The sequence below is a fragment of the Rhincodon typus genome, chromosome 5 (assembly GCF_021869965.1).
Source record: "Rhincodon typus isolate 14 chromosome 5, sRhiTyp1.1, whole genome shotgun sequence".
In the NCBI taxonomy this organism is placed as follows: Eukaryota; Metazoa; Chordata; class Chondrichthyes; order Orectolobiformes; family Rhincodontidae; genus Rhincodon; species Rhincodon typus.
In genome coordinates this window covers 237,231-251,600 of record NC_063336.1, presented here as the reverse complement: position 1 = coordinate 251,600, position 14,370 = coordinate 237,231, and positions in this window count along the sequence as shown.

The window sequence follows — 14,370 nt, the reverse complement described above, 5'->3', positions numbered from 1 at the left end:
ATAGAGGTTAGCGCTCTGTTACAGGTGGGAATGGTCTGTCAGATAGAAGTGAGCGCTCTGTTACAGGTGGGAATGGTCTGTCAGATAGAGGTGAGCGCTCTGTTACAGGTGGGAGTGGTCTTTCAGATAGAGGTCAGCGCTCTGTCACAGGTGGGAATGGTCTGTCAGATAGAGGTTAACGCTCTGTTACAGGTGGGAATGGTCTGTCAGATAGAGATGAGCGCTCTGTTACAGGTGGGAATGGTCTGTCAGATAGAGGTCAGCGCTCTGTTACAGGTCCAGGACACTCACACACCAGTGAGAGGTGCTGACCCCATAATGAAGCCCTCAAAGGTCAGGTTGAGACTTTACGATTGGACAGTCCTCATGCCAACAGCACATATGAAGCTGAGAACACAAAGCAGTGGGAAGAATGAGGATCTGGAATTCTAGATGGTAAACATTAAATTCTCACAGCTCCAACAGAAGCAAGTGTGAATCTTAGACTGAGGACCACACACATCCTGATGAGATCTGCAGAATAACCCTAACCCACCAATTGCTGAACACATCAGCAAAGATTAGAAAGCTGTCTTCACAGGTCTCATAAGCCTTACCAGTCAACATCACCTCAACGTAGCCGAGAGAGAGAGAGAGACCAACTTCACATCATCCAAGGAAACTTCCAGCTGTCTTCACGGAAATATAGAGGAGCTGCAAAAGAGAAGGGTGACCAGGAAAGTGAGAGCTCTTCAAGGCTAGAGTCATTACCAAAACCTGGAAAACTGAAGGTGTCAGTAGACCCAAAGGATCTCTATAGAGTTTGAAACGATCTCCCTACCCATCCAATCACTGAAAGAATGTTGCCACACCTTGTCAAGGTAAATGTCATTGCTCCCCTCAATGTGAAAGGTAGTGACTAGACAATGGAACTCAAAGAAAGCAGCAATTTTCAAAGTACGTTCTGGAAATTCTTTGAAAGAGTGAGATGGTGCTTGTGTCATTTGGCATTTCCACAGCTCCAGAGGAGGATCAACAGGGACAATGTGAGATAGTTAGTGAATTTCCCAGTGAAAACTCCCGTGGATAGATAGCCTGAGGTTTTGACATGTAGGAACACGATGGGCAATGCTGTCACTTTCCGAACCTGGTACCACAGCTAGAGAGAGCTCAGCAGGTGGATGTGAAGGTGAACAAGAATGGCATGCAGAAAAAGTTGCCTGATGCCATGATCAGGTGCTGACAGGACAGAGCTGCCCTAATACGAATATTACAGTGCAATGCTGCCTGGCCTTGTGAACTATTCAGCAAAGTTCTTGTCGAATTGGTCTGGAGATTGTGAACCTTGAAGCAAGTTCAGAGTGAAAGATGTACAGAAGATTGAAGCAGAATCACCAGTAAGTGACTGCAGGTGGTATGGCTCTGGCAATGATGAAATCACCTTGCACAGTCATTTTTTTAGTCCAGAACAATTTCTCTCCAATTCAGTTCCATGGAAAATGATAAATCCAAAGGTAAAGGAGAAGGTAGGGTTGCTGGTTAATGAGGGGGCTGATTGTTACCAGAAAATTAAAGGAACAGACAGAACATGTGAATGTCATACTGCACCAAGGAACATAAAAATGGAGGGAAACTCAATAATTGAACAGACGTAAAGGCTTTGTATCTTAATACAAGAAGCATTCAGAATAAGATAGGCAAAGTAGCGTTGCAAATTGAGGTAAATGAATCTAATCTCATAGCCATGATAGAAACATGGTTACAAGGAGATCAAAGCTGGAAATTGAACACTGAGGGATATCTGACCTTTCGGAGACACAGGAGGGAAAGACATGGTGGTGGGGTAGCGCTGTCAATAAGAGATGAAATAAAGACAGTTGTGAGAGACAATCGAGGCTCGGATGATGGAGAGTCCTTGTGGGTGAAGGTACAAAACAGCAAGGGAAGGAAGACATTGGTAGGAGTAGTGTACCGACCCTAACAATAGCCACTCTGTAGGAAACACTATAAATCAACAAATAATTGGAGACCATAAAAATATCTGAGCAATAATTATGGATGACTTTAATTTTCATGTTGATTGGGTCAATTGAGTTGGAAAGGGTAGCTACGACAATAAATTCATAGAGGGCATTAGGGATTGTTTCCTAGAACAATATGTCATGGAGCCAACCAGGAAACAGGCCGTCATGGATCTGGTGATGGGTAATGAGGCAGCTTTAGTAAATGAGCTCCCAGTGAAAGATCTCCTAGAATGTGGTGATTGTGGCATGACAGAATTTAATATTCAGCTTGAGAGTGGGGAAACTAGGGTCAGAAACAACTGTATTTAACTTAAATAAAGGTAATTACATTTAAATAAGGACAGAGTTAACTCAAGTGAACTGGGTGGAAAGATTGGAGATAGTAGGAACTGCAGATGCTGGAAAATCTGAGATAACAAGGTGTAGGGCTGAATGAACACAGCAGGCCAAGCAGCATCAGAGGAGCAGGAAGGCTGATGTTTCGGGTCTAGACCCTTCTTCAGAAATGGGAAAGATTAGCAGGAATGACAGTAAGCAAGCAGTGGCAGACATTTAAGGAGCTAATTCATGATTCTTTGTAAAAAACTTTGAAAAATTTTTTCACTGGGTCTGTAACTCAGTGGTTAGAGCCCTGGCCTTGTAAACGGGGCTTTGTGAGTTTGAGTCTCACAGTGGCCAGTGGTAGTTTTGTGGGTGGCACGGTAGCTCAGTGGTTAGCACTGCTGCCTCACAGCGCCAGGGACCATGTTTCAATTCCACCCTTGGGCTACAGTCTGTGTGGAGTTTGCACATTCTCCCCGTGTCTGCGTGGGTTTCCTCTGGGTGCTCCGGTTTCCTCCCACAGTCCAAAGCTGTGCAGGTTAGGTGGATTGGCCATGGGAAATTGCCATTGAGACTCTTTGGAACTCTTTGCCACAGAGACCTGTGGGGGGGCAGAGTCCTTGTGTATATTTAAGGCTGAGATAGATTCTTATCAGTCGGGAAGTAGCAAGTGAGGATAAGGGGATCTTTGTCAGGTTGGTGACCTGTAACCAGTGGGTTCTACATGGATCAGTGCCGGGACCACAACTGTTTATAACATATATGAATGACTGGGAGGAAGGAAGTAAATGTACTGTCACCAAATTTATAGATAACACAAAAACAGGCAGAAAAGCAGATTGTGAGTTGATGACAGTTTATAGAAAGACATTGATAGGTTAGGTAAGTGGGAAAAAAGTTGGGAGATAGAGTATAATGTGGGAAATGTGACATTGTTCAGTTTGGAAGGGAGAGTAAAAGAACAGTGTTACTTAAATGGGGAAAAAGTGCAGAAAGCTACAGCACAAAGGGATTTGGGGGATGTTTGTGCACAAAACCCAGAAAGCTAGTACACAGGTACAGCAGGTAATCAGGAAGGTGCAGGGAATGTTGGCCCTTATTTCAAGGGGGTTGGAGTATAAGAGCAGTGACGTTTTACAGCAACTGTGAAAGGTGCTGGGGAGACCACATCTGAAATACTGTGCGCAGTTTTCGTCCTATTATTTAAGGAAAGGTGCCATTTCATTGGAGGCAGTTCAGAGAAGGTTCACTGGGATGATCCCTGGTATGGGAGGGATTGTCTTTATGAGCAAAGGTTAAATAGATTGGGACTCTACTCCCTGGGGTTTAGAAGAATGAGAGATGATCTCATTAAAACATCTCAGATTCTTAAGGGGCTTTGACAGGGTAAATGCTGAGAGGATGTTACCCCTCATGGGAGAGTCTAGGATCAGAGGGCACAGTCTCAGAATAAAGGGCCACCAATTTAAGACTGAGATGATGGGAATTTCTTCTCTTGAGACTCTTTGGAACTCTTTGCCACAGAGACCTGTGGGGGGGCAGAGTCCTTGTGTATATTTAAGGCTGAGATAGATTCTTATCAGTCGGGAATCAAGGGTTACAGGGAAAGGTCAGGAATGTGGGTGTGAGGAATGTCAGATCAAGCCATGAAGCTGTTGATTGTTGGAGCAGGCTCGAGGGGCTGAATGGCCTGATTCTGTTCCTATTTCAGATGGTCTCAAGGTGAACATTCTAAACAATACCTGTTTGAGAAAAACAAAGTGATAGTGGAGTCTAACCACAGCCCACTTCAAAATATCTTCCTCCAACCACTTTTATCTGCTCCAAAGCTCCCACTAAAACATGTTAATTCATTATTTCAAAAAATGCTATATCTTCTGAATGTGTCATAAGAACATAATACAAGCAAGAGTAGCACTGCCTATGAAGCAAGTAGTGGATGCTAACACTGAGTGTGACATCTTCCAGATTCATTGCAAAGGAACAGCCTGACATCCTGTGGAAATCATCAACCCTAAAAAAGGCATTGGATCAAAAGGCAAGCATCTTGCCCAAATCAAAACAATACAAGATGCAAAAAAAAAACAAAGAACTGTAGATGCTGGAAATCAGAAACAAAAACAGAAATTGCTACAAAAAACTCAGCAGGTCTGGCAGCATCTCTGCAGAGAAAGCAAAGTTAATGTTTTGGTTCTAATGAACCATCCTTCAGAACAGACACAAGACGCAACTTCCAAATGCTAAAGAAAGAGGAGAGGATGGTCTGAGAGCCTCATGGACTGATCTGATGCGACAGGAGAGTATTGAGCAAACAGAGGTGAAGGTATGGTATTTTGTACCAAGGAAATTCAGTCCTTATCCAAGAGGTTTAGAATCACGAGGTGTTGTGTCAGAGAATTAAATTGAGTCTGAGGAAGGTGAGAGAGGCGGTCCACTGGCCAAACATGACCAAATAACATTGGTAGTGGGGAAAATTCTAGATTCTATTATCAGGGACTTTACAGCAGGGCATTTAGAAAGCAGTGGCAGGATCAGACAGGATCAGCATGGATTTATGAAGGAGAAATCATGCTTGACAAATCTGCTGGAATTCTATGAAGATGTAACTAGCAGAGTTGACAAGGGGGAGACAGTCAATGTGGTAGATTTGCACTTTCAGAAAGAGTTTGACAAAGTCCCACATAAGAGATTATTATGCAAAATTAAAGGGCATGGGATTGGGGGAGGTGTGTTGAGATGGATAGTAAACTGACTGGCAGGTTAAACTGGTTAGCAGAGAGGAAATACCTTTTCAAATTAGCAGGCAGTAACTAGTGGGGTGCCACAGGGATCGGTGCTGGGACCCCAGCTATTCACAATATATATTAATGATTTGGATGAGGGAACAGGATGTAACATCACCAAGTTTGCAGGTAATACCAAGTTGTGTGTGAGGGTGAACTGTGACAAGGATGCAGAGATCCCTCAGCATGATCTGGTCAGGTTGGGTGACTGGGTAAATCAGTGGCAGATTCAGTATAATTTGGATAAATGTGAGGTTATTCACTTTGGAAGCAAAAACAAGAAGGTGGATTGCTACCTGAATGGCTGTAAATTGGGAGAGGGGAGTGTGCAGTGGGACCTGGGTGTCCTTGTGCACCAGTCGGTGAAGGTAAGCATGCAGGTGCAGCAGGTGCTAAAGAAGGTAAATGGTATGTTGGCCTTCATTGCGAGAGGTTTCGAGTTCAGGAGCAGGGATGTGTTGTTGCAGTTATACAGGGCCTTGGTGAGACCACACCTAGAATATTGCGTGAAGGTTTAGTCTCCTTTTCTGAGGATGGATGCTTCTTCTCTCGAGGGAGTGCAGCGAAGGTTTACCAGGCTGATTCCGGGGATGGTAGGTCTGACGTGTGAGGAGAGATTGACTAGGCTGAGATTGTTTTCGCTAGAGTTTTTTGGAATGAGGGAGGGGATCTCTGTTCCACAGGGAAGAATTCAGCTGCTTCATAAAGGATCGGGACATTCAACACTGAACACCGTCACCCGCGACAGAACACCCCTCCCCCTCCACAACCCCCTGACTCCCCTGCACCCTGCTCCCCCCTACACACACACTCTTACCTCTTTGCCCCTCATACCCTATGACCCATCCCTCCTCACCTCTTGTTCCTCTGCCCCTCCTTACCACCCCACCCCAACATCCTGTGAATAAATAAAACGCACCTCCTAGCCTGCAATGCACTGGTAAATCGCCAGGAAGCGAGGACAATGGTGACAAATTGAACATTGTCCTTCCGCTGTGAGATCACAGGAATCTGGTACAGTCATTGGGGGAAACCTCAAATCAGCACATAGTTTCTGTCAGTGTTTGAAACTGTAGCCCTGAGCTGTGTTCCAAAGATAGTAATGAGACCCTCATTGTTTTATAAAGAGCTGGCTGTCTTTGTTTCAGTTCTGTGTTCCTGCTGTTCCTACATTCTCATACAATCTCATACAACCTGAAGGATACACTGTCCCTGCTCAGTATGAAGTCTACCCCTCACCACGAGCCGATCACTGCAACAGACCAGGACATTGCTGCAATCTCCTGTTGATGAATCCAGACCAACACTGGGCAGGTGGGGCTCAATGCTTGCTGGCTAGTGTTTGCTGAGTTAGGGGATATGTCTCGTGTGTTGTGTTATGATCTCGTGGTGAGAACACCGAACAAATAGGATCTTTGTTAGGATCTGGTCTGATAGGGGTAGGTTGACTAATTGGCCTAGTTTTGGAAGTACTAGAAAGGGCAAAAGAGAGAAGATGGGAAACCAAGAAAAGGAAGTGAGGGAAGGCTTGAGTTTTGGCAGTGAACAAAGAAATCATCTCCTCCCAGTGGGCAAGAGAAAGATAAAGGCAGGGTTTATTGTATGTATATAAATGCATGGAGTATAGTGGAGCAGAAATTGCTATAGAGGAATACAACATAGGAGTATTGACAGAAATGTGGCTCAAGCCAGAACTGGAAACTTACCATCCCAGGTTATAAGGGTTTTAGTAGAAACAGGGTGGGTAAAAAGGGAGGAGGTGTAGCAGTTTTGCTCAAAGATAGCATCATTACCCTTGAACGAGATGTAGTTCCTGAATTAGAATCTGTATGGTTGGAGATGAGAAACAGGAAGGGAGTGTTAGCCTTGATTATAGACCTCCAAATAGTGGGGAGGAAGGAGGAGAGAGTAATGGTTAGGCAGGTTACAGAAATCTGCAGGACAGGTAGGGTTGTGATTGTTGGTGATTTCAATTCCCCCATGGTAGACAGGGAAAAGGTCAAGTGTGGGCCACAGGAAGGGTGCTGGAGAATGTTCTGGAACTGTACATTTTTGGTCCTACCAGGGAGGAGGCTATGCTGGATGTGGTTCTAGGGAGTAAGGAATGTCGGAGTTGGGGAGCATTTGGAAAATGGTGATCATAATAAAACATGGTTCACTATTAAGTTGGAAAAGGATAAAAATCAGTCAAAAATTAAGATTCAAGACTGGGAAAGGGCAGATTTTGGGGATCCAATGGTGGAACTGGAGTAGGTTAGTTGGAAACACATTAGGGTAGACAAAAGCTTGCATAAAAATGGGAACTTTTCAAAAGGGAGATGAAAAGTGTGAGAGCTAGGTACATACCCATGAGAAATAAATACAGGGTATCCAAAGCTAGAGTACCCTGGATGGCTAAGGATATTGACGAGGAAATAAGGAAGAGAGAGGAGGCATATAATGCATACTAGAATAATAATAGCAACAGAAATCAGGAAGCATACCTGAAATGCAGGAGAGAGGCTGAAGCTGGATTAAGGAAAGCTAAGAGGAGGCATGAGGACATGATGGCAGGCTACGCTAAAACAAACAGTAAAATGTTCTTCAATCAGATTAACAGTAAAATATTACTGAAGGATAGAGTGGGGCCCATAAAGAACAAGCAGGCTAAGCTGCTCACTGAAGCTAAGGGAATGCCAGGTAGTACTAAATTAATACTTTGCTTCCGTCTTTACCCAACTAGAAGAAGGTGAGGATGGCCCAGTTGAAGATGTGGGTGCTGAGGAACTGAGCAGTATAGTGACAGATAAAGGAAAGGGGCAGCACTCCAGGTAGAGAAATTGCCAGGCCCAGATGGGATGCATCCTAGATTGCTGAGAGAGGTAAGGGAGCAAATCACAGAGCTGTTGACAGAAATTTTCTGTCGGGCCTTTCTGAACATAATATTAATCCCTGAGGATTGCAAATGTGACACAGTTGTTTAAGAAAAGGATAACCCAGGAAACTGCAGACCTGTCAACTTACCATCAACAGTGGGAAACCTGCTGGAGGCCAGAATACAGGATTGAGAAAAATATAACAACACGGCTTTAGCAAGGGCAGGTCATGTCTGACAAATTTAATTTCTTTGATGAGGTAACACATACACAGTGGATGAAGGTAATGATGTGGATGTTGTATATTTGGACTTTCAGAAAGCATTTGGTACGGTGCCAAATGGCGGGTTGGAGCGCAAATTAGAAATGTTTGAGATTGACGGGTGTTTGGCAGCGTGGAGGTAGGAAACAGAGGGTAGGTATAGATGGGCATTTCTCAGATTGGAGAGGAGTTGAAAGTGGTGTTTCCCAGGGACTGGTGTTGGGACCCTCAATTTTGCTGATTTATATAAACAACTTGGAGACTGGTATTGAGGGCAAAATCTCTAAATTTGCAGATGATACTAAGCTAGGGCGAATAGTGAATTGTGAGGATGTTGTGGAGTGAATTCAGAGGGAGATTAACAAATTGGCCTAAGGGGCAGACACCTGGCAGGTAAATTTCAATGCAGAGAAATGTGAAGTATTACATTTTGGCAGAAGAAACATGGAGAGACATTATAGGCTCAAAAGTACAACTTGGAGGGGAGTACAGGAGCAGAGGGACCTCAGTTCAAGGACCACAATTCTCTGAAGGTGATTGAAACAGTTGTTAAGGTGGATTATGTGAACCTTGGGTTTATAAATAGAGGCATGGAGCATAAAAGCAAGAAAGTGATGCTGCGCCTCTACAAATCATTGGTTCAGAACACATTTAGAATATTGTGTTCAGTTCTGGGCACCTTATTTGAGGAAGGATGTTAAAGCCCTGGAGAGAGTTCAAAGGAGATTTACTGGAATAATACCAGGAATGGAGGATTTTAGATACAAAGAAGGATTAAAGAGATTGGGTTTATCTTCCTTAGAGCAGAGAAGTTTAAGAGGTGACCTTATTGAGGTGTTCAAAATGATGATGAACAATTTTAAGAGGGTAAAGAAGGATATTCTGTTTCCACTAGCTGGTATGTCAGTAACGAGGTGTCACAATTTCAAGATTGTTATCAAGAGAGCTAGGAGTGAGATGAGGAGAAACTTCTTCATTCAGAGAGTTGTTAGCATTTGGAATGCACAGCCTGGGACAGCGATGGAGGTTTCAAAAGAGAGCTAGAAATATATTTGAAAGAGATCAAGTTGGGGGCTACAGAGATAGAGCTGGGGTGCTCTGTCAGGAGTTAGTACAGACATGCTGGGCTGAATGGCCTCCTTCTGTAAAATTTGATGATTCTATGATCTTTGAAAGGATTCAATGTGTGAAGGTATCAAGGAGAAGAAAATAAGTTGCAGAATTTCCCAGGTGAAAATGAAATGCAAAAAACCCATAATTGTTCGAAGGAGAACACAATAAAAGGTGAGTGATAGTGACTAACAGGTAAAACTGAACAGGTAAGAGGCTGAAACCAAACAATATACACAATATGTACATCTAACACGCGCAGCATTCATGAGAGCTACATATATATCAGCGAATAGACAAACTGGGCTGAAATAGTCCACACACTGCACTTTAAATAAACACTGTGGTGATTCGTGATTCTGTCAGTCATCAGAAAGCGGTAAAACTGATTCCGAATTTTCATGTTCAAAGATCAAGCCTTGAAAGGTTCTTAAATCCTGTGACGCACCAACAAAGCCTGTCCACCATTGATAAAGCACAAGACTCAACCATTACCATCAAGCCCAGGGATCAACCCTGGTTCAATAAAGAGTGCAGGAGGGCATGCCAGGAGCAGCACCAGGCATACCTGAAGATGAGATATCAACCTGGTGAAGCCACCAAACAGGACTACTTGCACGCCAAACAGCGAAAGCAGCAAGTGATAGACAGAGCTAAGCGATCCCACAACCAATGGATCAGATCTAAGCTCCGCAGTCCTGCCACATCCAGTCAGGAATGGTGGTGGACAATTAAACAACTCACTGGAGGAGGAGGCTCCACAAATATCTGCATCCTCAATGATGGAAGAGCCCAGCACATCAGTGCAAAAGATAAGGCTGAAGCATTCGCAGCAATCTTCAGCCAGAAGTGCTGAGTGGATGATCCATCTCAGTCTCCTCCAGTGGTCCCCAGCATCACAGATACCAGTCTTCAGCCAATTTGAATCATTCCACGTGTTATCAAGAAACGGTTGGAGACACTGGATACTGCAAAGACTACGGGCCCTGACAACATTCCGGCAATAGTACTGAAGACTTGTGCTCCAAAGCTTGCTGCTCCCCTAGCCAAGCTATTCCAGTACAGTTACAACGCTGGCATCTACCCGACAATGTGGAAAATTGCTCAGGTATGTCCTGTACACAAAAAGCAGGACAAATCCAACCCGGCCAATTACCGCCCCATCAGTCTCCTCTCGATCATCAGGAAAGTGATGGAAGGTGTCACTAACAGCACTATCAAGCAGCACCTGCTCAGCAATAACCTGCTCAGTGACGCCCAGTTTGGGTTCCGCCAGGACCACTCAGCTCCTGATCTCATTACAGCCTTGGTTCAAACATGGACAAAAGAGCTGAATTCCAGAAGAGAGGTGAGAGTGACAGCCCTTGATATCAAGGCTGCATTCGAGCGAGTGTGGCATCAAGGAGCCCTGGCAAAACTGGAATCAATGGGTATCAGGGGGCAAACTCTCCGGTGGTCGGAGTTATACCTAACACATAGGAAGATGGTCGTGGTTGATGGAGGTCAGTCATCTCAGCTCCAGGACATCTCTGCAGGAGTTCCTCAGGGTAGTGTCCTGGGCCCAACCATCTTCAGCTGCTTCATCAATGACCTTCCCTCCATCATAAGGTCAGAATTGGGGATGTTCGCCGATGATTACACAATGTTCAACACCATTCATGCCTCCTCAGATACTGAAGCAGTCCATTTTCACATGCAACAAGATCTGGACAATTCCAGGTTTGGGCTGACAAGTGGCAAGTGACATTCGCGCCACACAAATGCCAGGCTATGACCATCACCAATAAGAGACAATCTAACCACCATCCCTTGATACCCCTTCCACATATGATGTGGAAGCATTGGAAAGGGTGCAGAGGAGATTTACCAGGATGTTGCCTGGTATGGAGGGAAGGTCTTATGAGGAAAGGCTGAGGGACTTGAAGCTGTTTTCATTAGAGAGAAGAAGGTTAAGAGGTGACTTAATAGAGACATACAAGATCATCAGAGGATTAGATAGGGTGGACAGTGAGAGCCTTTTTCCTCGGATAGTAATGGCTAGCACAAGGGGACATAGCTTTAAATTGAGGGGTGATAGATATAGGACAGATGTCAGAGGAAGGTTCTTTACTCAGAGAGTAGTAAGGGCGTGGAATGCCCTGCCTGCAACAGTAGTAGACTCACCAACTTTAAGGGCATTTAAATGGTCATTGGATAAACATATGGATGATAATGGAATAGTGTAGGTTAGATGGACTTCAGATTGGTTTCACAGGTCAGCGCAACATCGAGGGCCGAAGGGCCTGTACTGCGCTGTAATGTTCTATGTTCTATGTTATATGTTCTATTCAATGGTGTTACCATCACTGAATCCCCCACTATCAACATCCTGGGGGTTACTATTGACCAGAAACTCAACTGGACTCATCACATTAACAGAGTGACCACAACAGCAGGCCAGAAGCTGGGAATACTGCAGCAAGTAACTCACCTCCTGACTCCTCAAAGCCTGTCCACCATCTACAAGGCACAAGTCAGGAGTGTGATGGAATACTCCCCACTTGCCTGGATGAGTGCAGCCCCAACAACACTCAAGAAGCTTGACACCATCCAGGACAAAGCAGCCCACTTGATTGGCACTACACTCCCTCCATCATTGACGCTCAGTAACAGCAGTGTGTACTATCTACAGGATGCAGAGATTGTACAGAAATTCAAAGATCGTTACACAGTAAGTTCCATCCAGAAGGACAAGGGCAGCAGACATATGGGAACACCACCCCCTGCAAGTTCCTCTCCAAGCCACCCACCATCCTGACTTGGAAATATATCGCCGTTCCTTCACTGTCGCTGGGTCAAAATCCTGGAATTCCACTCCCCACCCCCCACAAGGACACTGTGGGTCCACCTACAGCACATGGACTACAGCGGTTCAAGAAGGCAGCTCACCCCCACCTTCTCATGGGGGCAATTACAGATCCATCATGATCTTTTTGGAGTCAGGTTTGGAGGGTTGTATGGCCTCTTCCTGGATGTGCTTTGGGACAGGCAATAACTGATGGCCCAGTCAGTAATGGTCACATCCCACAGGTGATCAAACACAAGTCCAGTAATATTAGCATGACCCCAATATCTCTGCTGTTTGTTGTTTTTTTGCAATCTCTCCTACCACCAATCCATCCCTTTCCACCCTTCCATCCCCATACCCATCCCACCCTCTCCTCCCAGTTGTCCTCAGACTGACTACAATCCATTCCTCGTCACCCAATAATCTAAAATGGTCTCTCACTCCCTCACCCTGTCCCAGTGTTGGGCCAATATTGAGGCTGCTACAGAAATTCCTGTGATGTTTGTTTGTCAATGAATAGAGATGCTGTGGCAAGCCCATATGTATCATACATTGCAGTCGCTCTGTGCTGACTCCCAGTCACCTACAGACAGGAGCCTGGAACACACCACACACTACAGTCTCTGCTTCTGTCAAACACACACCCAGAGGATTTGGAGCAAGTGGTTATGTTCACCGATAACTCCCAGAGGAAAAACTGGCTGTTTGAACAATATCAAACCACAAAATACAATGGAGCAGCAAATGATCACTCTCTGCTCTTTCTCTCTCTCTCTTTGTCTCTCTCTCTTTCTGTTCCCCTCTCTTGCTCTTTCTCTGTGTCTCTTGCGCTCTCCCGCTCTCCCTCATTCTCTCCCAGTCTCTCTTCGTTCCCCTGGTCTTGCTCTCTCTCCCTCACACTTCCTTTGTTCCCCTTCTCGCGCTCTCTGTCTTTCTATCCACCTCTCACACTCTCTCTCTCTCTCTTTGTGTTCTCCCCTCTCTCGCTCTCTACATTACCCGGTATTAGTGTATTGAGATTCAGCAGTGAGTTGTTATATTTGCTGGTGTGACAATGTCACCCTGAGACACCTGATATTTCACACTTTGGAAATGGATCGTTTGGATCAGCCTCACAATGTATTTCATGAGCTGTTTGTGTTGAGCACAGAATAATGTAGCAGAGAGGACCATTGATCTATTCATCCTCACACCCAGTTCGGGGTGACTGCTGCTCACAGGAGAAATCAGCAAATCTATTCGACTGATGGAAAATCCAGCCCACCCTGGACAGGGGCAGCACAGGGTTAGATACAGAGTAAAGCTCCCTCTACACTGTCCCCCCCATCAAACACTCCCAGGGACAGTGACAGCATGGGGTTACACACAGAGGAAAGCTCCCTCTACACCAACCCCCCATCACACACTCCCAGGACAGGGACAGCACGGGGTTACACACAGAGTAAAGCTTCCTCTACACCAACACCCCACCAAACACTCCCAGGACAGGGACAGCACGGGGTTAGATACAGAGTAAAGCTCCCTCTACACTGTCTCCCCCATCAAACACTCCCAGGACAGGGACAGCACAGGGTTAGAGTCATACAGCACGGAAACAGACCTTTCAGTCAAAGTAATCCATGCTGACCGGTTTTCCCAAACTAAACTAGTCCCTGCATTTGGCCTAAAATGTTCAAAACCCTTCCTATTGATTGTTGTGATTGGAACCAGCGTCAGGTCGATATCATGGCTGTGAGATCCTGGATTGAGGTTGTTAACTTGGGCCAATCAGGGAGACCTGGCTGACAGATATAAACAGGAGATTCAGAGAGTCTCCTCAGTCTAGGGCCTAGACCTGGTGATCAGAGCCCATGTGTAAATAATGGGTGACTTGGAGACAGAATACCAGCCTCTGTGTGGTTATTTTGTTCATATACCTGTCTAAATGGTTTTTAAACATTGTAACTGCACCTGCATCTACCACTTCCTCTGGCACTTCATTCCACACATGAAATACCCTCTGTATAAAAAAGTAGCCCTTCAGGTCCTTTTTAAATCTTTCCCCTCTCACTTTAAAAATATGCCCCTAGTTTTGAATTCCCCCACCCTAGGAAAAAGACCTTTGCTATTCACCTTATCGATACCCCTCATGATTTTTATAAACGTCCATAAGGTCACCCTTCAACCACCTACGCTTCAGTGAAAGAACTCCCAGCCTATCCAGCCTCTC